Source organism: Sapajus apella, unplaced genomic scaffold (genome assembly GCF_009761245.1).
Source record: "Sapajus apella isolate SASKATOON/1434 unplaced genomic scaffold, GSC_monkey_1.0 scaffold79, whole genome shotgun sequence".
NCBI lineage: Eukaryota > Metazoa > Chordata > Mammalia > Primates > Cebidae > Sapajus > Sapajus apella.
The window spans coordinates 8,855,348-8,879,066 of NW_022437019.1; the positions used below are offsets into that span (position 1 = coordinate 8,855,348).

The 23,719-nt window shown below is 35.1% G+C and overlaps 1 protein-coding gene across 5 annotated transcripts in view; it reads left to right on the forward strand.

Moving 5' to 3' along the window:
* Positions 1–23,719, forward strand: part of GABRB2 (gamma-aminobutyric acid type A receptor subunit beta2) — a 267,646-nt gene that overhangs the window by 43,294 nt on the left and 200,633 nt on the right. The gene's annotated exons all lie outside the window — the stretch shown is intronic.

Here is a 23,719-nt window from a genome sequence, read left to right on the forward strand (position 1 = left end):
ATTTAAAACATTCTAGTAACTAGATGATACATGCTCATTTTAAAATATCAGGAAACATTTAAGTTAATAATTTGAGTTTAAAATATTTTGGAGAAATTTTGACTTTGCCTGATATGTTTGGAAACATCTTTCAGTGTCATAAAAACTGAAATGGAATTCACTTATTAATAATCTCCCTTTAATTAAATGAATTTTTACTTTCACAATGAAAAAATATTATACATATGAGTCTATAATCACTGCAGGCATGAGAGAGATCCTTGCTAGTAGGTTAGACATTACTTGAAAAGGGGTTATAAAGTCAGAGAAGAGAAAGGAAAACACAAGACAACAAGGGAAATGTGAAACAAGCAAACCAAAACATCTATTAACCAACTCCCTGTTATAGATTACGCAAAATAATATGCACTTAATATACATTTTATCCCTGTAACAATCAAATGGAGGCCCATTTACCAGATTCTTAAGGTAGGCTATACTCTTTTCATTACTCTGCGTTGACTTCAGGGTCATCCACTCCAGCCATTCTGTTTCATATGTGGGTATAAAAAAAAAAAAAAAGAATGAATGAAAAAAAGAGAAAAATAGCCAACCAACCAACCAACCAACCAAACTCAGAAAACACAAACTGAGTTTCAGAAAGATGGAGGTACTTAGTTTACTTAAGAACCCACAGTAAGTTGTAGTCTGAATATTCAGTCTTGAATATCCTCAATGCTATTCCCTGTAGCGGACTCAGCAACAGTATCCTCAGAGTGATAAAAATTATATTAGTAAATGGACTCAGAGAGAACCAACACTTTCAAATTTTTTAAAGCTGAAATTCTGCACTCACAGAATTCATGGAACTTACATCCTGAGAACTTTGAACCAGTTGTTTGGTTTTATTGTTTTTGAATGACTTTTTTTTTTTTCATTGCTCTTCTAGCCAGTGGGCTTTGTATTTGAACCATGAAATCAATTTTCCTCATCTTAGAATGTGAAGGGCTACAGGTTGTACTTTCTGTAAAAAAAAAAAATTAACAGAGACAAGCAAGACAATTTAGGAAGCATTCATGTTCACCATGCTTTGTACTGCACCCCCACCGATGCCTTCTGCATCCCCCTAGAATGACAACAGAACACTTGACCTTTTCATGCTTTTATTTTATCCAGTCTATCCAGTGGTGATTGTGATAAATTACTTGAAAATATTTCCTTGGATGGTTCTCATATTAGAAGAACAATTATTTTTGTTGTGTTTTAGTTTTTGTTTAGTTGGTTGTTTTAAAAATACGTCATGGTCATTAAGAAGTATGGTATTGGTAATCTCCAGGGAGGTTCTGATAATTCCATTATTTAGAAATAGTTATACTGCATACACTTGACTAATTTCAACTACCCATTGAAATCCTAAACCCTTGGGTGTTTAGGAAGAAGTCCATGAACTTTCACAGCTGACAAGGGCCTATGGAAGATTATCTAGTCTTTATTTTACAGATAAAGAAATGGACCCCAGTAAGGAAAATTATTTGCTTAAAGTCATTTTGACTCCCAGTTCGCTGTTCCCATGTTTGTTACCTATTATTGCTCGTAATTTGAGGCACAAGAAGTGGTGCATGCTTTCTCAAGTGAGAGAAATATTACTCATTTTTCTAGTTTGAATTATTTTTAAAATACAGTGATTGATAAGATAGTATTGAAGAAAATGATGATGCATAGGCTTTGAAAAAAGGTACCTGCAAGAAGAATTAAGTAGGTTATCATTGGTGAGTGCAACTTCATGGACAGTTGTCCAACCAAAATGTAGGGTCATTGCAGCTCCAGCATCTCAAAGCCAATAAATACAGAAATATGATATTTTTGGTCCATAATCAATTCAGAAATGTATTGTGCCATTTTAAGTATGGCTAGAAAAAATAAGGCTAAGTATTTTCACTCTGTCTCAACTTTTCATTAAAGAAAGTGGCGGTTCATCAAAATTATCCAGGGGAATTAACATGAAGAGTTACACGACACATACACTCCTTGTTATTTGAATACTTGTAAGGACCCAGTATGATCTATTTTAAGACATCCTCGTCAGTCCCCTTTCTCTTTTATATTTGTTTCACATAGGTCTGAAATGACTCAAAGATCCATGTAAAGCCTTCTAAATTTCATGCAATAAAGTATTATTTTCATGATTGCTTGTGTGGTAGCTTTTCAACAAGAATTATGGGTGAAGCAATGTTTATTCTATTTATTAAAGTTGATTATTTCAGAATGTTTCTCAAAGACATATTTCACTATCTTGTAATTTTTAAATAATTTTACATTTTATTTTAAAGCCCCAAATAAAGGAAATTTTTACCCAAAGTGATAGACAAGAGATAGCTGTACTTCAAGAGCAAAGGCAGAGTCACCAGAGGCTTCTTGAGTCCAGCTGGGTTTGTGGGCAGGCCATCATCCTAGCTGAAGATGAAATGAATGCTCCATGGGCTCTCTGCCTCCTTTACCAGGCACCTTGAAAGGCTGTAACAGAACTTAGCTTGTGCAATGTTCTAGAGGGCTGAGTTGGTAGGGGACTAAGGGATTTTATGAAGAGAGTGATGTTGGTATTATTGTCTTGATTGTGCTGTCTCATATTCTAGGGTTTACAGGTGTTCCTCAGCACACAGACTGAACTCAGCCCTGGGAGATTATAGTCTTTGTTACTAAACAAAACACACACACACACACACACACACACACACACACACACAGAGCCCCAAATGACAATGCACTTAAAACTTGAGCCCCCATGAAATCTCGTGATTATACTCTTCTGAGTTCAGATTAGTTTCTGGCTATGAGATAGAACACTTTGGCAATCCTCATGCCATAGGCTTAGTGGGCTTTCTTTTTGGGAGGTGCTAATGTCCATCACCACACCTGAGGTTGTGTCCTTAAGATTCAGTCCTGTAGCAAGCCTCAAAGATCAGGGTTTGGGAGAGATGTGTAGATGTTAAGAGAACTATTTCTAAGGGACTCTGCTGCCTTAGGTACTTAAAGAAGAGATGCAATCATGTTGAAATCACCTGTGAGTCTCAACAATGTGTTCTTGATCTAAAGCATAATGCAAGGGCTCACTGAGAACTTACCTTGGGAGGTTCAATAACTTTGAACTCAGTTTTTAAATATTTCATACCTAAAATACAAAACTTCTAACGTGAGGATGAGGGGTGCCTCCCCTTAAATGTTGGATGTTACTGAGTTCTGTACTTTTTGAATGGAAAAAGACTCAAAGGTATCTGAGGGGCATGAGTCTGATGGGAAATACAACCTTATTATTAACAGTTTTAGTAAATTTGGTATAGGTGTATACATACATATGATTACTCTCAGAGAAAATATTTTGCCAAGGGCATAAAGATGTAATATTTAAGGATGCACCTTGCAGAGTTACTAATATTAGTAGAAAAAAATGTAACCAAGAAAAAAGTCACATAATCTGATACAAGAGTATTGGTGGTATCTAAAACTGAGGTGACTACTCTGCAGATGTTAAAATTATGATGTTGAATATACCTCAAGATATATTTTAAATTTTAAAAATAAAATATATTATTTAGTGTGGTCATAAAATGTTCATGCTGGTTTTCTGTATGGATATATGATAGCCACTAATAATGGTTGTTTCTAGGTGGTAGATTATGCTTAATTATTTTCTTTTGTTCTGATTTCCAGTTTTTCTACAATGACTTTGGATTCTTTTTCTTTTTTCTCTTTTTTAATTTGTCAGATAACACTATATATTTATCATGTATAACATAATATTTCAAGGTTGTTGAGTAACTCTAGCTGATTATTTTTCTAAGAAAATCAATAAACCTCATCTTAATTTTGAGAAAATAATCTTAAATTAAAAAATGAATCAGTAGCTACTATGTACTTGCTTAGAAATGTTGAATGATTGATTTACTTAATCCTCCTAATAATCCTCTAAGAGGATATTATGATCACATTTTACAGGTAGGAAAAATGAATTGGGGAGGTTACATAATTAGTTCAAAGTCAAATCACACATATAGTAAAGAATAGAATCAGGGATCACTCCCAGGCTTCTATGAGCCATCCTGCTGTGACACATTGCAGTTTGGTGGCCCGTTCCCAGTGGCTTAGCCTCAGAAAGAGAAGATGGTATGTTCTCGTCACCATTGTTAGTAGACTTCCTTAACACCTCCACCTTTCCATGTGGTTTATAGCAATATTCCTGACTTGTCATAAGTCCAGTTAGGGGTGAAAATGTGAAGGCCTACTTGATAACAGAATGTGTAATATGTACGTTTGCAGCAGTGGATCAAAGAAAGCATGCCAGCTTATCTGCTTCAGCTTATTTTAATTTTTCAGCTCATTATAGAGGACATAAGGATAGGGAACTACAAAATCCCTTTCTTGTGTGCTGCCAACTCATGAGGAAGTCTCACACAGCCTCTATTTTAGAGTGGCGTATCTCCTTTTGGAGTTGCCCTGACTTTATTTCAGGTTCAGCTAATAGCATGCTTGAAAACCTACAAATACTAGCAGAGAAATCTTCCACTTATGGCCACAATTTTAATAATTGAGCCTTGAAGGCCATTCACCTTCTGGAGTATAGAATATACTATTTTTAGTTATTAACACTTAATTTCTCAAAGATACTTTGATATAGTGAACGATCAGGATAATTCAGGGCAAATGCTTTCAAATTTCTTTATTAGAAAACAAATCATTTAAAAATTCATTAAAATCAGTTAAATAGAATTATTTTTTTCAAAAGGCCTAATGACATTAAACCATTCGCTTGTTTTCAAATCATTTTGCTATGTCAACCAGTTTGTTCTTTCTTTGGTAATATTTTGCTACAGAATAATCATTGATTTTTTGTATATTATTGTTATACTTATTTTTGAACAAACTTTTAGGATTCAAATAACTGAATATTATAAATAATAGATAACTCTCATGAGTATTCAGGTAGGACTTAGTCAAGGAAAGTTTTTTTTACAATAACAGTGTTCAAATTATCTAACATTTAATCATATAAAAATGGAATAATGCTTGTGAATAAACTTTAAAGTGTTCAAAATATGAAGATTATAACTTTGGGAATAGCTACATGTTAATTTGTGACTAAGCATCATGTGATCTTTGGCATTAACTAAAAACAACCACAACTACAACCACTTTAAACAAGGAATCTTTTGTAATTCAATTCGAATTTCAAATGTCAAACTACTAGAAGAGATGAGCTAAAAACTGAAAACAATGAAAATATTTTATGTAGGCTTATATTTTAAGGTTTTACTACTTATTTAGAGAGAATATCTGAGTAATAGAATATACTGTCTTTGAGGAAGCATTATGACAAATGTTGACGAAATGCTTCCTTACGGATCTGAACTTTCTTTAAATAGAATTAAAAACAGCAAAGACAATGAGTGGCATTTAAAGTTTGAAAATGTTCAATATTCCCCTGTGAACATTATTTGCTCCCTGCAGAAACATCATGTAGATTACATAGTGCAAAATATGGCTTCACTTTAAGAAAACCCTTCACATTTAATACTTTTCCACATAGAAAAGTAAATTTACTTTTTATACTTTGGAGGATTCTGGAAACGTTTTCGTGTGTCAGTAATTGTACACACACACATACACACACACACACATGAACACACACATAACAGTAAATATATTACCACTGCCTTTTGAATTGTGAATGTAAATGTCTTTCTAACCGTAAGTCAACTTACTTAGACAATATATGATAAAACAACAATGATTTACATATTGGAGCTAGGGAAGTAGAAGGAAAATAAAGTCAACTCTCATGGTCTCTTCTCACCTATTACATAATCCAGTAAGCATTCTCAAATTCTTCTTTTTGTATCATTAAGTGTAGACAGTTAATAGCATAGCACAATCTAGTAACTCATATAATATTTTTGGTGCCTTTCTGATTAGATTACAAGCTTTAATAATCCAGTTGAAGGAAAGGAATGTTTATCCAGTCTTGTCACTACTATAGTACCTACAATGCTTGGCTCCTATAAGCATTTAAGTCAGAGATGCTTTAGAGATTATGTTTTATGGTAAATATATTTTATATTTAGTGATGTGTTTTGAGAAAGATGTACCCTATTAAATAAGATTTTTAAATTGTAGTTTTTAATTGACAAATAAAAATTGTATATATATGTTGTGAAATATGTATACATTGCGGAATCACTAAATCAAGCTAATTAACATATGTAGTTAGCTCACCTCAAGTAAGATTTTTATAAACCTAGGTTGCTTCAACATTGGCAAATGCATTAGGATAATTCACTATATTAATAGATTAAGAGCAAAACAATATTATTTTCTAGATTCTAAAAAGATAGTCCATGAAGTTGTCATATACATTTATCAAACTGGTAGTTTTGCTCTGTACCAGCAACAAAACAATCCATTACATTGTGAGGGAAACACACCTTGAAATTTGCATAGTTGTTTGTGGAAGGTAGAACAAAACTAAACCTGCATAATTTTTTTAAATACACACTTTCTTATTTTGTTGGAACCAGTGTTATAAAGACATCAGTTCTTCCAGATTGATCTGAAAACACAATGGAATTTTCATCAAAATTTCAATGAGTTTTTTTTAAAAAAAAACAGAATCTTTCATCTCAAAGAGTAAATTTGTAAATTAAGTAGCTCAGTGAAACCTAGCATATAAAAAGGTGACATTTCAAATCAATAGGAAAATAATGAAATAACTATAATGATTAGTAGCTACATGGCAAAATTTAGAATTAATAAATTAGAAGATTTTTTTTTCTCCTACTTATTTTCTAGAATCGTTTGGGGGATACACATACAACAAAGTGTACTTATTTATAATACGTAATCATCTCCTTTGTATCAATAAGGAAAAGAATGGAAAAATGAGAAGAGGCATTGTGAAATACTCCTCAGTTTCAATCATAATTAAAGGATTTATAAATTAGTACAATAAAGAAATATCACCATATTTTTGGAAGACATTCAAATATTATTCGTATTCTAAACAATCTAAAAATTGTTGTTTGGCATTTAATAGTATCTATCAAAATTAAAATTTCATATATCACTTGACACAGCTTACTTTCACTTGACACAATCTTTTAGCAATCTGTCATTCATAAATACTAGCATTAGTGCAAATATATATATTTACAATGATATTTGTTCTAGCATCATTTGTGACAAAAATTGAAAGCAACACAAAATCTGTGAATGCCAGGGGGAAGAAATGTAAGCCAATAAAATAGAATAAGAGGTAGCAATAAAAAGAGTAAAGTAAATTTACATGTACTCGTTTGAAAAATGTCTGAGATATATCATGAAGTGAAAATGCCTGTGGAGCTAAACGTGTGTCGCACGATCCCTGTTTTGCAGTGGGTATCTTTTGGGGTGTAGGTATGAAACTGGTAATGAAAGAACATTTCCTTTTTACAATGTGTATGCCATTGTTTGATTTTATGACAATATGTGTTTGATACTATTTCAATTACAACTAACATACATCTGTGTAGTGTGGGTAAAAAGCACACACACACACACGCACACACGCGCACACACACACACACACACACACACACATTACAACAAACAAATTCCAAAGGAAAAAATAAAGAAATGCAAAGTCATGGACCCTGGTAGCCATGTGACGTATGCTTGCAATTCAAGGAAATGGAATGATTAGCAGGAATAATTTTTAGGCCCTACATTAATTCAGAGATAGATGATCATTTATCAACCAGGGAATAGAATAATGAGAAGGGGCTAGATTCTATAGATATTTAGAGGGCAGTTGCAACATGATTAGATAAAGAGAAGAGACAAAGAAGCACCAACAATAACATTCAATAATAACACTTGGAGGTTTATTTTTTAATTAATAAATTATGACCCTCTGCCTGGATTATAGGTATGACACAAAAGGTATTTTATGAGTCAATTTTAAGAAAAGTTCTGAAATCCTAATGATACTTACTTTCTGAGATCTTACAGTAAAGGCATAAGTTCTTATATAAAAAGCAGGATTGAAATATGGACTGTAAGCAGATAGAATTCACAATCCTACTACACTTTTTTCAGTACTGGGTACATTAACTTAGTTATTAATCTGTTTTTACATCTGAGTTACAGGGAGGCACCCTCCATTGCACACTCTTTTCTTTATTGAGCAGTTCACGTGACGCTATAAAGGTTATCAAAACTTGATAGATATGTCACTGCCTCGTGATATTCATTTTGATTCTGTTCATGAAGCTGAACGCATATCAAAAGATAAAACAGATGCTCTTTTATAGACAGAAGGCAGTATGTTTGCAATTTAGAATGCCATTTTACTTAATTTGCTCTAAGATATAATCTCCAGTAAAATATGGAATAGAGCTATCAAGCTGAGAATTTTCTAAGTCTACCTCTCTTACTTTGTAATTAAGAACTGGGAAGCCAGTCATCCTTCTTGGTTTTGAAGGTTCTGAATGGAGCGCTGCCCACGTGCCCTCAGGCAAGCATTTCTCTAAATGAATAAAACAATCATTGCAGTATTGACGGGGCCTTCGAAAATATTCCAAATGACATTTCCGCAAGCCTTTCTTCTGGTTTGGGACCCGTACCATTCTTATCAGATGATCAAATTATTGCTTTTCTGTAATTATTTTAATAGTTTAATTTGCATAATTCTCATAAATTATATTTGCATCTGAGTTTTAAATCAAGAACATGAACTAAAAATAAATACATTTCTTTCTTTTTCTTCTTTCTTTCTTTTTTTTTTTTTTTTTTTTTGAGACAGAGTCTGGCTCTATCGCCAGGCTGGAGTGCAGTGGTGTGATCCTGGCTCACTGCAACTTCTGTTTGCCGGTTTCAAGCAATTTTCCTGCCTCAGCCTCCCGAGTAGCTGGGACTACAGGCATGCACCACCACAACCGGCTAATTTTTTGTACTTTTTAGTAGAGACAGGGTTTCACCATGTTGGCAAGGATGGTCTCGATCTCTTGACCTCGTGATCCACCTGCCTCGGCCTCCCAAAGTGCTGGGATTACAGGCGTAAGCCACTGTGCCCGGCCTTCTTTCTTAAGGAATCCTAACTAATGAGAAGTGTCATTGAGTCGTGAGCCATTGACTTAAATCTCATAGGACAGAACTTTGATCTTCCAACTCTTCATTTAGTTTTTACACACACACATATATATATATATATATATATATATATATATATATATATATAGAGAGAGAGAGAGAGAGAGAGAGAGAGAACAATTTTTTTAATATAAGTAATTTGCTGGAGCTCTTGCAGCATATGTAAGAAACTTGTTTTCTTTGTTATTACTCTTTTTCTGACCTTTTGTGAATTACGAGACCAACAGTTAGGTCATTTTGAAAATCAATTTTGCTGTCATGGGCATATTTGGTAAATATTAGTTTCATTTTATAATGCTGGCTTTATCTACTCTCCAAAAGCATTGCCCTTTTATGCAGAAAGTTTTACAAATGAGGGAGGGACTGATGGCACTGTGATACCACTAAGAACCCTCCCTGAACAGTAATGGGATACTAGAATGAGGAAGCAAACCTCTGAATTGGCATTAACCTGACTGTCATTTGGAGACAGACCCAGAGGAAAGGATTTTTTAGAAACATCTTAGGAACAGTAAGCATATAAGGAAAAATATCTTGCTCTAGAAGCATAGTTTGAGAATATTTTGAAGAAAATGTTCACCAGGAGGCACTTACGTGATTTTTTTAACTCCTTATCAAAATTTAATGGGAACTTACTGTGTGACAAGTGCTATATAAGGCTTTGAAATTTGTATCAAGTTACTCACTAATTTTAGACCCACATTTCCTCCTCTGTAAAACTGAGATAGGTTTAACAGTCTTAGAGTTTACGGGCTGGGCAGACAGTAATGATTCTGGATGCTTATGAGCACTTATGCTGTGCTGGGCAGTACACTAAATGCTTAATGACTTATAATGTCTCAATTAAACCTTATAAGGGTTCAATCTGGCAGCGTTTTCCATCCCTAATATATAACTGATGAAAAGGTTTTAGGAGCTGCCTGTGTAACTTAAGTTCACATTGGTGATAAACTGTAAACCACCTTTGTGAACCATGTTTGCCTGGCTCTAAACCTGAATTCTCAACTGGTACTCTCATATGTTTATGACTTCTTTGGACATTTTTTTATTTTGAAGATTTATTTTCATTCTCTCTCAAAATGCTGCAAATATAGTTTATATTTTTAAAATTGTTTTTAGACATGGCATGTGTGATACAAGACAAAGCAAGATATTTAATTTGTGAAATTGCTAAGACTCCTAGCCAGAGACAGTAAGTATAGGTAAGTGACATAAATGGTTATATAATGAAACACATTTGCAGATGGGACAACATTTTTTTCTAAAATTCACTGAAAACATGTATATGTAGGGCAGATTTCTTTTTCTCTGAACTCTAGTGATTAGTTTCTATGCTTACAGCACAAACATTGAATTTTCTGACTTAACTACAAAAACCATTTTCTCTATCCCCTGACCCACAATTTATAATTTAAATTTGATTTAACTTTGGATTTACGTTTATAAAACAGTGCAATCTCATAAAGAGAAGGAACTTGTATTCTTATAGTCAAATGGTGACTAAAATAAGCCTAAAGCTATTAGGCTTAATGTAAGTAGTGACTTCTGATAAGCCTAAGGCTAAACATTTTTGAGTACCAGTCTTTTCTTTGCTTCTCAAAGGACAGCTCCTTGACTAAATATTCCCTCAATGCAGTTTGTTTAACTTGCTATGCAGAAAAAGACCTACATGGCAGCTGAAACTTTGCTTGAGCATATTACCTGATATACCTTTCTCAGTGTAGCCTCTCTCAGTAATTTCACTGAGATGCTATCTTAGTGAAGACTTCAGCTCTTTAGTCAAACCACCTGAGTTGGAGTTTAGATTCTCTCATTTTCTACCTGTGTGACCTTAACAAAGTTATTTACTCTGTTTGTCTTTTGCTTTCCTCAGAAATAAAAAAGAAAGATGTCGGTAATGTTTGCTTGATAACATTGTTAGTGAAGATTAAATTAAGTGATAGAATTCATGTAAATTGCTTGGCACAGAATACAAGCTAAGTCAATGTTACCTATTATTATCTGTCTCATTTATGTAGGTTGCCTTTTTTCATGGGCTACTAAGAAAAAACTACATATATTTACCTACATAAATATAAGGATCAGTCTATCTTCTACTGTGCTCATATTACTACAAAATAAATAGTTTAAGCAAAAGCTGGGCTGATCTCTGTAGGAAAGGAACTGTGATTAGAAAATCTATTACTTATGGCTTTGTGACTCACAAGCCATCGATTCTCAGCACTAATTGTCTATTTGTTTGAAGAATGGTAGCTGTTTCATTCGATTTCATAGTTTCAACCATCAAATGATGATCAGCTTGAATTTCAGTATGTCTTGAATTTCTTTCAAGGGCATTTCTCATCTTTAATAATATGTTTATCTCTTGACACAAAATTAAAGTACAGGCACTTAACATAATGTAAAAAGTTATGATCTTTGCGACATAACCATGAGCACGTTTTTGGTTCATGAGCTTGCTAACTACTTTTTCCTAGCTAGGAATGACACCCGTTGCTTACTATGTAGCCATGACATTGATGTGTACCTTTTGTAAATATTTTTTTCTCAGAAAGGAACCACATAAAATTAGAAACAAAGAAACAGATGAACGTACTTTGATTTAGTCTGGAAAGGATCTTTCTTGGTGCTGTGACTATTGAATGGATTATACAAGAATTTAGAAGAGAAATTAATTTTAGCACTGGGGATAGTAAAAAGATAACTGCAATATGCAAAAACCAGCCATTTTTATAACTGGGAGATTTCTTTAAAACATTCTGTAATCAAAAGCCAATAATCATAAAGTAGTAAGAGGCAATAACTTTTTCCCACCCTAAAGGTTTCATAAGTATCTTTCTAGCTGTAAAAATGTATTTATACAGTCATATCTCACCAAAACTTCATTGTTAATGTGAGGTAATGAGCCATAGGTAAAGAAGATTAAAGATCACAGTGAGAGAAATAGTACATCCTTCCTCAAGAGGCTAAAGGACAAGTTTACCAGCCCCAAAACATACTCCTAGGACTAAACCTAAATGTCTGTATCAGCATGGGACTAGTAGGGTCTCTTGAAGTGATTGGAGTCTAAGTTCCTTAGAAGGAAGTGAAAAAAAAAAAAAAAAAACTAAACTAAAAGCTCTAAACTACTTGTGTCAAGCCAAGTTTTTCTGTTCTATTCTCTCTAGGGCCCTCCACTTCTTATGCAAACCATTTTGACCCTTAAAGCGGTAATCCCACAAATAGACACAGCCATACAGGAGGAACAATGATTAATTTGTTCATGCTAGTCACCTGATCAATTATTCTTGTGCATGAAAGCATATAAAAAATGTTGATCTGCAAACACCGCATGTTCTCACTCATAGGCGGGTGTTGAACAATGAGAACACATGGACACAGGGAGGGGAGCACTACACACTGGGGTCAGTTGGGGGGAAATAGGGGAGGGACGGTGGGGGGTGGGAAGCTGGGGAGAGATAGCAAGGGGAGAAATGCCAGATGTAGGTGATGGGGAGGAAGGCAGCAAATCACACTGCCACGTGTGTTCCTATGCAACAATTTTGCATGTTCTTCACATGTACCCCAAAATGTAAAATGCAATAAAATAAATAAATGGGAAAAAAAATGTTGATCTGTATTTTAAGAGAGATGGGCATGCTCTGTTCTCTTGTAGTTCTTAAGGGATGTTTAGCTTATGTCACTGGGTCATCTAGGATCAGTCAATAGCTTTTCGGTGTTAGGAATAGTCAAACTCTTCTTTCAACTCTTGGATAGTAAATGTACAAATTGTAAGAATTTAGGAGCACAGCAGTGGGGGAGTTCTCTTTAACCATTTGTAATTCCTATAACTCTAGTTACCATTTATCCAGTGTTTACTGCATATTAGGCCCTAGAGCAAGTTCTTTTTACATGTGATTTTGTTTAATCTTCACAACTACTCTGGGAATTGGGCATTAATGTTACATTTTACAGATAAGAAAACTGTCAGAAAGGATAAATAAGCAGCCCAAATTCATATTAATGAAACAGAAGCAGAACCAGATTGGGTTCCAAACCCAGGCATGGGCTTGATAGGAAGTACTGTCCTCACATTTAACAACCTTTCTAAAACCTTTTTTGTTTGACCCTATATGCCAAAAATGAATTTGAGTGTTTCCCTGTCATTCAATTTCAGTAGTTTTCGACCCAAATAGTAGTATGTTTACAATTTAACATGCATGGCATTTTTCATGGAAGCAATCAGTAAGAGTGTGGGCAACTGGAACAACAATAACCGTCCCCCAAATCTCTCTTATTACCTGCCCCAGTCCAATTTGTATCATTTTACCATCTTGGGAAATAATACTGAAGATCTCTGTGATCATTTACCTAGGATCGTTTTATATGTGTGTGTGAGTGTGTGTGTATATATATATTTATATATATATACACACACACTATATATATATACACACACATATATGTAATATACATGTATTATGTATGTATGTATAATATACAGATATACATGATATATATTCTATATATACATATTAGATGTATATACATGATATATATGAAAGTGCTATAATGAGTAAAAAAACACCAAACCTGCAATAATTTTCCTGATTGGCTTGTCACCCAACAAAAGAGCAAGGAACAAAAGATGAGTAATTTTTGCCAGAAAAATTATGAAAAGAACAATTTCAGAATCTGTGATACCAAAAGAGCAGACAGACCTAGAAAGAATATCAATTCTTTTTTCTTTTGGATAGCATGAAGATAAGTTATGAAACACGGAACTTGTAATTTACTTAAAATTTGCTCAGGAACTACCTAGTGTTGCTGAATTGAAGACTTAATTTCAGCCTTTCTCTTGTTAGATTTGGTAAAGATTCTTTCTCTACCTGACTCGAAGGATATCGGAAAGCTAGTGGCACATGAGCTATCTATGTTCAATGACGTCTAAAACTATTTGTGTGAGGTAGTTCATCACAGTGACCTTTCTGGCATTTGGAAAACAGTAGAGTGCCAGTGTTGAGCTGAAGCCTCTCTGAAATGAATATTAATTATCTCCAGCCGTGGAGGAGGAGACTTAGGAGGACAGAACTGAATGGGAGGGAAAAGCATATTTGTCTTTTTCAGAGTGGCACAAAGAAAGCCAACCAGTTGATGAATAAATTTATGCATTACATGGCTCACTTCAGATGCCACACACTGATGCACTTCAAATCGATGTGCCGTCCTTCCAGACTAACCTGTTGTGTGTCCAGGGTAAGATGTTGTTGTGTGCTTGCAAGAACCAGACTGGGGCATATCATAGACAGGATTGGAACATTTTTCAGTGATATAAGTAGGAGATTAAAATGCAATCCATCATGGTTGACAATGTACCTTACAGTGTGCATTTTCCAGGAATTTAGAGTCAATGGGCAAGATGTTTACTTCCAGAGGCTGCCCATTTGTGGTGGACAAAAGTATAGCCCAAACTCTGAGAACTCTAGGGGCAGGAATAATGACTTCTTAATTTTATGATGCCTGTTTCTAAGCAAGTGATCTAGTACAGGGTAGGTAGAAGTTTAAGAATATTTGTGTAGAAGAGGAAGACCCATTGCCTTTTCTTTTTCTCTGCTAATCTTTTCTATCCTTCAAAGTTCAGGCCAGGCATGGTGGCTGACACCTGTAATCCCAGCTCTTTGGGAGGCTAAGAAGGGCAGATCACCTGAGGTTGAGAGTTTGAGACCAGCCTGACCAACATGGAGAAACACAGTCTCTACTAAAAACACAAAATTAGCCATGCATAGTGACACATGGCTGTAATCCCAGCTACTCAGGAGGCTGAGGGAGTAGAATCACTTGAACCTGGGAAGTGGAGGTTGCAGTGAGCCGAGATTGCACCATTGCAGTCCAGCCTGGGCAACAAGAGTGAAAGAACCAGCCGTTTCCCATCTTTCAGCTGTACTTTTCTTTTCGTTGCCTTTATTTCCAGGCAGGTGCTTTCCAAATGTACCCTCACTTTGCAATGCCCCACCAATCACTCTGCCCTGGAAGGTTCCAGGGTGCAAACGAAAACAGATTTTTTTTCCCCAAACTGCTACAACAGCAGTTGCAGAATTGAGTCTCATTGACCATTGACCTAGCTTGAATCCTATGGCAATCTATGAACTAGGAAAATGAAATAATCTAGGCAGTTGTATCTCACATGAACACCTCAGAAGGGGTAGGTCAGTACCATCTGAATGACATGAACACGGTATGGGAGAGGGCTGATTTTCCAAAGGAATTATTGGTTTGCTATGACTACAGATTGATGCTTTTGGACAGGTACTATAAAATGAACTTACAAGAGGTTCTGACATTGTATAACTGGAAGACTTGTTTATTTAGTAGAGGTCAGAGCAGTTTCTATAAGAAGAAAGCTATGTATGCCTTAAAAAGAATGATGCTCAGCTCAACAAAAGCAAAGGTAGTGACCTCTGTTTTCTCTTACATTGATGAGTTCCCAACAAACCTTATTAACTGCTTGTTTTGTGCCATTGCTAGGCACTAGGAATATAGGCTGAATATGACAGACACAGCCTCTATTTTAATACAATGCATAAATCACTGGGGGAAACAGCAAATGAGAAATTACAATGGCCTCTTATAAATACTGTTCCAGGAGAAATATGAATTGTTGTGACAGTATATTGGAAGGCACCTAACCCAGATTAGAATGCGGGGGTAGAGGATGGCAGTGAAGGTGAGGAGTCTGTCCTTAAACAGGAAATGGCATATATTTTAGGACCTAGAGAATGCAAAGGAGTTACTCTAAATGAAGAGGAGAAGGGAACGGTCATATAGGCAGAAGAAACCGCTTATGCAAAGATCTAGCTCTTAGGGAGTCTAGCAGACCAGTCAAATTAAGGAAGTGCAATATTCAGAAGCATAAATGGTGAGCTTGGGCAGGTCCTCATAAGCCATACGAAGAAGTTTGAACTCTATGCTGAAGGCTCTAGAGCACTACTGAAGGAATTGTAAGCAGGGCTATGCAATGGCCAAAACCGCATTTTGGGAAGCTGTCTTTAGCAAAAGTGTGGAAAGTGCTTTAGAGGTAACAAGGCCAGATGAAGTGAGACCAGTTGTAATAATCCAGGGTGAGACATGATGGGGGCCTAAATACAGTGGAGGCTGTGAGATAGAGACAAAGGGATTCACTGTATATATGGAGTTTACATAATGCTAAGTAAGCTCTTTGCTATGAACCTTGGATGTCCGTTTAGGTTTTCAATTTTATACGAAGCCTAGTATTTATGTAAAAATAACAGTGAAAATAGTGAGCATTACTTACAGTTTTCTTTGAGAGAAATAGGGTGGGAAGATGAATTCAGGGACCAACACTGTGGGAGGCCTTTCTCCCCAGCTGGCCTGCTCCAAGACTGTCTCATCTTTGCTCTGCTTTTGTAGTTGGTAGGTGGGTCATTTCTCATTGGAGAAGTGTGCAGTTACACTTAACCATGTGTTGGGGTATCTAGGGTACCCTAGAGAAAGGGATTTAGTAAGAAAGAGTTCCCGAAAGAAAAGAAATGAACACAAGTTGATGACTTCTTTTTAACTTTAGAGTGAATGGTAAATACCTGTGGATGTTTCCAGAAAATAAATCTCTCTCTTTCTAGATATTTTTGTGTGGATGTTTTAAATCTGGGAGTGCTTATAAAGTACATGTGATAGTTACTGAAGCCATCCATTTAAAAAAATTGATGGATTGAACCAATTAAGATAGGCATAATCATAATCAGGGTGGGCATAGAACACATTAAGATAAAATAAAGCTCCGCTTTTTAAAATTCTCTTTGTTTTTGAGCTTTAATTTATGGCCATTTTCTCAAGCCGCATAGCAGTTATATTTGTAAGAATAGAATCCTCTTTAGTATACCAATGGGTGAAAATCACAGGGAACCATATTTATTGCAATTGTAACCATCCAAAAGTGCCATACCAGCCTTGCCAGGTAGAGATTTTTGTTACTGGAAGTATCCAAGCAGAATTTGGGTTACCATCTGTCAGGGATTTGGGAGAAAGACTTTTTTCATTAAAGAGAAAGGTTGGAAAAAGAATATAAAATCAAAATAATCCCACCACTTTTAAGATTTTACTGCATTTCCTAGTCAAAACCGTAAATATATTTATGTTGTATTTTAAAATAGCAATGATTTCTATTTTTCTTATGCATTATGTTTGTTCCTATCCCATACCACATTAAAATTTTTCCAAACTTTAACAGTAGGCCTTTCTGAAGCAGAATGCTGAATCTAGGATTACAACACGCATCTGAGAGTTATTCATGTTAAGTCTGTTTTAATTTGTCTCTTTTTCATAACACTGTTTCAATAAGGAGATCAGGCCAGGATCTTACAGAATATTTCATCTACTGTTTTGTTTTTTGTCATCCCCTATTACCCTTCTGCACCAGTTTCATCTTAATTTTTTAATAATGAATCATTTTCTTTATTCATTCAGAATTATTTTTTGAGAGGCAATCATGTTAAGTTCTCTGTTCATCCCTGGAAATACGCAGAAGCAAACATAGAGGAGTCTTGTCTTGGTATAGCTTGCAGGTTAAGAAGAAATAAGAACAAATGGAGGAAGCAGCATAGCACAGGGACATCAATTATAAATTATAAAAGGCACTGGGTAATGGTGTTTGATGCCATGTGTGATCATGTCTCAAGGTGTGTTTTGAAGAATTCTAATTCCCCACTAGGTCCTACTCATTACACAGTCAAATGAGTTTGAGAAATGCTGGCTTAAACAAGATTAAGAAAATTTCTTTACTGGAGGACTTACTGTAGCCATTAAATTAATGTGCGTGGCAAATTTCTAAGAAAAAATAGAGAATGCATGTAACGTTCTCCTGACACATTTGATCATGGCACGTATTTCTTGAAAAACATCTTAGTGGAACTATCATTGTGTGGAGCACATTTTGTCTAGGCTGATGATATAAAATCCTAGCACAAACAGGTAGGAAATATTCTGTGAAAGTCAGTGACTCTGAAATCAAACAGAACAGTTGCTGCCTAGTTTTCAAAATTTTTGTAAGTAACAATTAAATATGGAATAAAATATCAAACCTAAAATAAGTTTGATATTATTTTATTAGTCTTTTCATACTTCAGTGTTATATAAAGCAGACTTCATCTATGGGTTTGTAAGCCAGAGGGGGCATCTTTGGATAACTATGACATGCAGATTATTATAAAGTATGGATTTTTAAAAATAAATTCTATTATTATGCCCATGCCTTTGAGGTACCACCTTTTTCGATTAGAAGTTGCAGATTTAACACTGTATTGGAGAAAGTTACAGTGCTGTAACTAGATTTGAATGGCCAAAAGCTCAACCTAACTCACATAGAAAAGGGAGCTGCGATATTAAAAATCATGAAAGATGCTCCTTTCTGCCAGGAGACAGCCTCTGGGACAATATTGAGAGAGAAGAATTAAAGTGAGAAGAAATGATGTTGGATTTGGGAAATTTTCACAGGTAACCACCTTGCTACAAAATTATCTGAATTAAACCAAAAGAACAGACACAATAGTTGGATAGATTTAGCAGAATCCTTTTGTAGGTCTCCTTTGCAGAAAGCACTGAGGTTCATCTTCTAAATCGCTGAAAACAAGAAACACATGCACAGCTACCGAGAGATGTTTGCAACCCACATCCCTGGCGAGTACTTCAATGTTGAATGGGAAAGTTTGAAGGCAGCAAAACTTAGTGCATACTATGGCTGAGAATGGGGAGGGAGTTTAAGATTAGGGACTCTCACGCACTGAGAACTGTCATCAGTCAGTCTTGAAGTGACTGTGTGGTCTCAGGCAAAATGACAAGTTTCAGGGTTTCAATTTTCTCTCTTTAAATTTAGAGGATTAGGTTCTCAGCAGAATAAAAGCCTCCCATTTCTACGTGTTGGACTCCTTGTGATAATTGAGGGATTTAGGACCATCGACTGCTTCCTCGATCATGGGAAAAATGAATTTTTCCTTTAGCTAAGTCATTGTAGTTCCAAACTATGAATTTTCCATTTTTGTTAAGACCTGAAAGCACATTAACCACTTTGCCTTCAAAGCCCATGGATCTAGATGTATATGAACTTTTCATAAGAGTATTACCATATTTGTATTATTAATTTCTCTTGAATGGGTTAAAGCTAACTATTGTTAATACCATGTTTTTGATGGAATGAACTGTATGCATTCTTTTGCTTTGGATAAGGCTAGGTACTGTTACTCTTTGCAGAAAAATTATTCACAAAATAGGGCTATTCTAAGTGATATTTATGCCATGTATGGAAGTAGGTAACATATGTTTAAGTTGTCATTTACAGCTTAACTTTGGGGAAGTCAGAAATTTATTTTGATGTAAAGAACAACTCCATTTACCATATGGTCCTGGTACCTCTGTCTATGGCAATTTCTTTTTAGAAGTAAGTATGAGTAATAATTAGAAGGAGGCCTATTGAACAGAAAGTACTGAAAATGACAATAAGGATTACATGTTGATTTCCTATGTGTGCCAGGCCTTTATATATTTTACCTCTCATAGTTACAAAGTTTCTGCCAGTTGGCTTCTTCACTTGTGTGGCCACATCTAATATGAGATTCCATTCATCTAGTTAGCTTTAATCAATGTTTTCAGGGAAAACTAGATTTAGTATACAAAATGTTGTGCTTAAAAACTGGGTCCATGTATCATGCTTGGCATGGCACTTGATACATATCAGATAACTGCAAATTTGGTTAAATGCATTTGTTGTTTAATAGATGTATATTTTTGTCACTGATGTTTATATAATGTTCATGATATAATGTTTTTTGTCTGCTGTATACCTGTTAAATAAGAATGAAAGTATACATTTACTACTGATTTAAAATGCCAAATCTTTGATTCTTTATCTCAGTTGATAACGGGAATGTTTTCCCATCATTTTCCTTTAGATACACTAAAATAAGAAGCATTGCCATATTCACCCTCAAACTAAACTTTTAGGCATTTCTTAATGGATATCAAGCACTTTTAAAATTTTAAGAAGTGCATTAATGGCCTTAATTTGGCTAGGTTTACCATTTCAGTGATAAATGAATTGCTTCAACACTTATTCCTGGTAAACATGTTTTAAATCAACTGACTCAAATCATCTTGAGAAGTAGGTGAGGTACAAAATATAAAGTAGTAAAAGAATGCTAATATGTTTCCTTGGCTCAATACAAGAAAAACAATAGCTATCTTATTAAAAATGGCTGTTATTTGTTTCCTGTGTTTGTTTAAATAATTAGCACCAATACCAAACACTTTCTTTATACCAGACACAGAGTGCTATACCAGACACATCTGCTCTTTAATTCTTACAATAATCTTACATTGTAGACATTACCTCCAATTTGCAGAGACTCCAGGATTCCCCTTGTTGACAGCCACACAGAAAGGTGATCAGAAAACCTATTATGACCTGTGAGTTTAATAGATAAATATCTCATTAATATATTTATCTATTTGCTGTATGTAAAACATTATCTATCTGTTATTATTATCTACATATATGTTACTAGCTTCTATAATCAACCTGCAAATTTCAGTGACTTAATAAAATAAAAGTTTGTTTTTCACTCATTAACAGCCCAGTGATATTGCTCTTATTTTAGCAAGCAGCTTTCCCCTGTGCTGTTACTCAGGAACTCATCCATTCTATTTTGGGGGCTGTGTCATTCTTCAGGGTCATAGAGAGGAAGAGAGAGGACCACCGTTGTACTGACTAACATTTGATGTCCTCAGAACGATAACAGTGAGGTAGTGGTGGTGGCGGTGGGGAAAGCCGAGAAAAAATAGTCCCAGGTGTAGTGGTCTCACAGAATATAAGGATTATGAAGTCTGTGTGTGTATGCATGTATGTATACGTGCATACCTATACTGATGTATATATACATGCATACATATACTCATGTGGTATAAGATAGCAAATTTGTAATACTGAGAACACTGCATTGAAAAAGGCACTTTATAAAGAAGATTTAGGGTATTCATGGTTACTCTGCTATTTTGAGCTACTTAAATTTTCTTCATTATAATTTTTCGTAGTCATCAAATTTTTGGTGATTTGATGATAATGAAAATCAAAAACCATCATTTTAGAAGCTACTGAAAGTCATGTCTCTATATCATACAGGTAGGACTAGAGTAAGCTAATTAGGGTGCACAGTATAAGAAGTATTGTGTACCTGCTGACTTTGCACCTCTAGAAGATAAGCTGGGTGGTGGTTGGGAGGTCATACTCACCAACAGGGAGGGTATGTCACTTCAACCCTGAAAACCCTGGCCTGTGTGTGCATTCAGTATACGTAAAGAATATCTGATACAGACAGACACAGTGATAAAACTTTGTGCCCAATGCCTCAAATAGTAGTCTTATGCATTTGTGTTTCATCTTGGTCCATCAGGTATTCTCTTGGATGCATGAGAATTCTCTTGACTCAGCATATTTTTTGTTGTTGTTCCAGCCTGGATCTGTAAATTGGCCTTTATCTCAGCTTCTACAAGCTTATCAAAAGCATGAAAGCAGCGATGTACTTATTTTAAAATGTCCTTTCTTTTTACTACTGTCAGATCTCTTCAGAGCCTGCTGCTTCAGAGAAAATGAGCCTAGTCCATGCTGAGCAGAATGAAAATAAGCACCTAAAATACTGAAAAGGGCCTACATAGCATGTTTTGTCTCTCTCTGCCAGTTTCCTCACACCTTTTCACTGCTTAGAGTGGAAGGAAAAAAATAAAATAGTGAGTTAAGATGGGACGGACTCTGCTCATCACAAGTATCCATAAATAAGACAGACTTATCTGAAGGGCACATAGTATGATGCAGTATGCATTGCACTCAACCATGAAAGATATTCATGGAAATCTATGTGGATATCAGTTAGTCTACCCAATCCTCTCCCAATGTCTCTTGCAAAGTTATTCTTTTGTAACCAGCAAATTAACAAACTTTGTAGAAAACTCCATAAAGATCAGAAAACACAAGAAGCGTATTGTAAATAATTTTGTTTCGATGTGCTTAGTAATAATATGTACCTCTGGCCAATGTATTATAGGCAGAAAATGAATTATTAAAATCTGGCACAGATTTCAAAGATCATTTTCAAGACCAACATCAGATTTGCCACATCTGGTCAAAATAGCAATTTATATCAGTGAGCTTATTTGGTTGGAAAATAGAATGGTAATATGTATGCAACCTTTGTAATTCAAGGTGAGGTTTAAAAATAACTTAATGGTGTTATGTCAGAGAGTCATAAATGCAATTTCTCTTACATGTCTTCCCTTTGTAGAGAATATATGTATTCCAAGTTAATTTTTTCCTGATCACTTTGAACAAGCCAGTCTGTCTGCGCCCTGTAGGAACAAAGACTTTGTGATTATTATGGTTTCTTTGCTCAGTGTGATTTTTCAAAAGGAGAGGGAAAGAATAGTTCCAGTTTTTCTTATATTTTTAAAAAACATAGGAAAGTTTACTATATAATTATGTAGAAATCCAAACATAAAGCAAGTGACAGTTTCTTTGCAAAATGATTCTGTGTTTACCATACATGAAGCTATAATTAACAAATGTTCCTAATATATATTTTTATTTTTTATTTATATATTATTATACTTTAAGTTCTAGGGTACATGTGCAGAATGTGCAATTTTGTTACATAGGTATACATGTGCCATGGCGATATGCTGCACCCATCAACACATCATCTTCACTGGGTATTTCTTTTAATTATATCTCTCCCTTACCCCCTCACCAGCTGACAGGCCCTGGTGTGTGATATTCCCCTCTCTGTGTCCATGCATTCTCATTGTTCAACTCTCACTTGTGAGTGAGAACACGCTGTGTTTAGTTTTCTGTTCTTGTGTTAGTTTGCTGAGAATGATGGTTTCCAGATTCACCCATGTCCCTGCAAAGGACATGAACTCATCCTTTTTTATGGCTGCATAGTATTCCATGGTGTATATGTGCCATGTGTTCACTTTCCATGTAGTTGTGTGATTTCGAGTGAGGTTTTTAATCCTCAGTTCTAATTTGATTTCACTGTGGTCTGAGAGACTGTTATGATTTCCATTCTTTTGCTTTTGCTGAGAAGTGTTTTAACTTCCAATTATGTGATCAACTTTAGAATAAATGTGATGTGGTGCTGAGAAGAATGTATATTCTGTTGATTTGGAGTGGAGAGTTCTGTAGATGTCTGTTAGGTCTACTCAGTCCAGAGCTGAGTTCAAGTCCTGGATATCCTTGTGATTTTTCTGTCTTGTTGATCTAACATTGACAGTGGGGTGTTGAAGTCTCCCAATATTATTTTGTGCAAGCCTACATCTCTTTGTAGGTGTCTAAGAACTTGCTTTATGAACCTGGGTGCTCCTGTATTGGGTGCATATATATTTAGGATAGTTAGATCTTCTCATTGCATTGATCCCTTTACCATTATGTAATGCCTTCTTTCTCTCTTTTGATTGTTATTGGTTTAAAGTCTGTCTTGTCAGAGACTAGGATTGCAATCCCTGCTTTTTTTTTTTTTTTTTTTTTTTT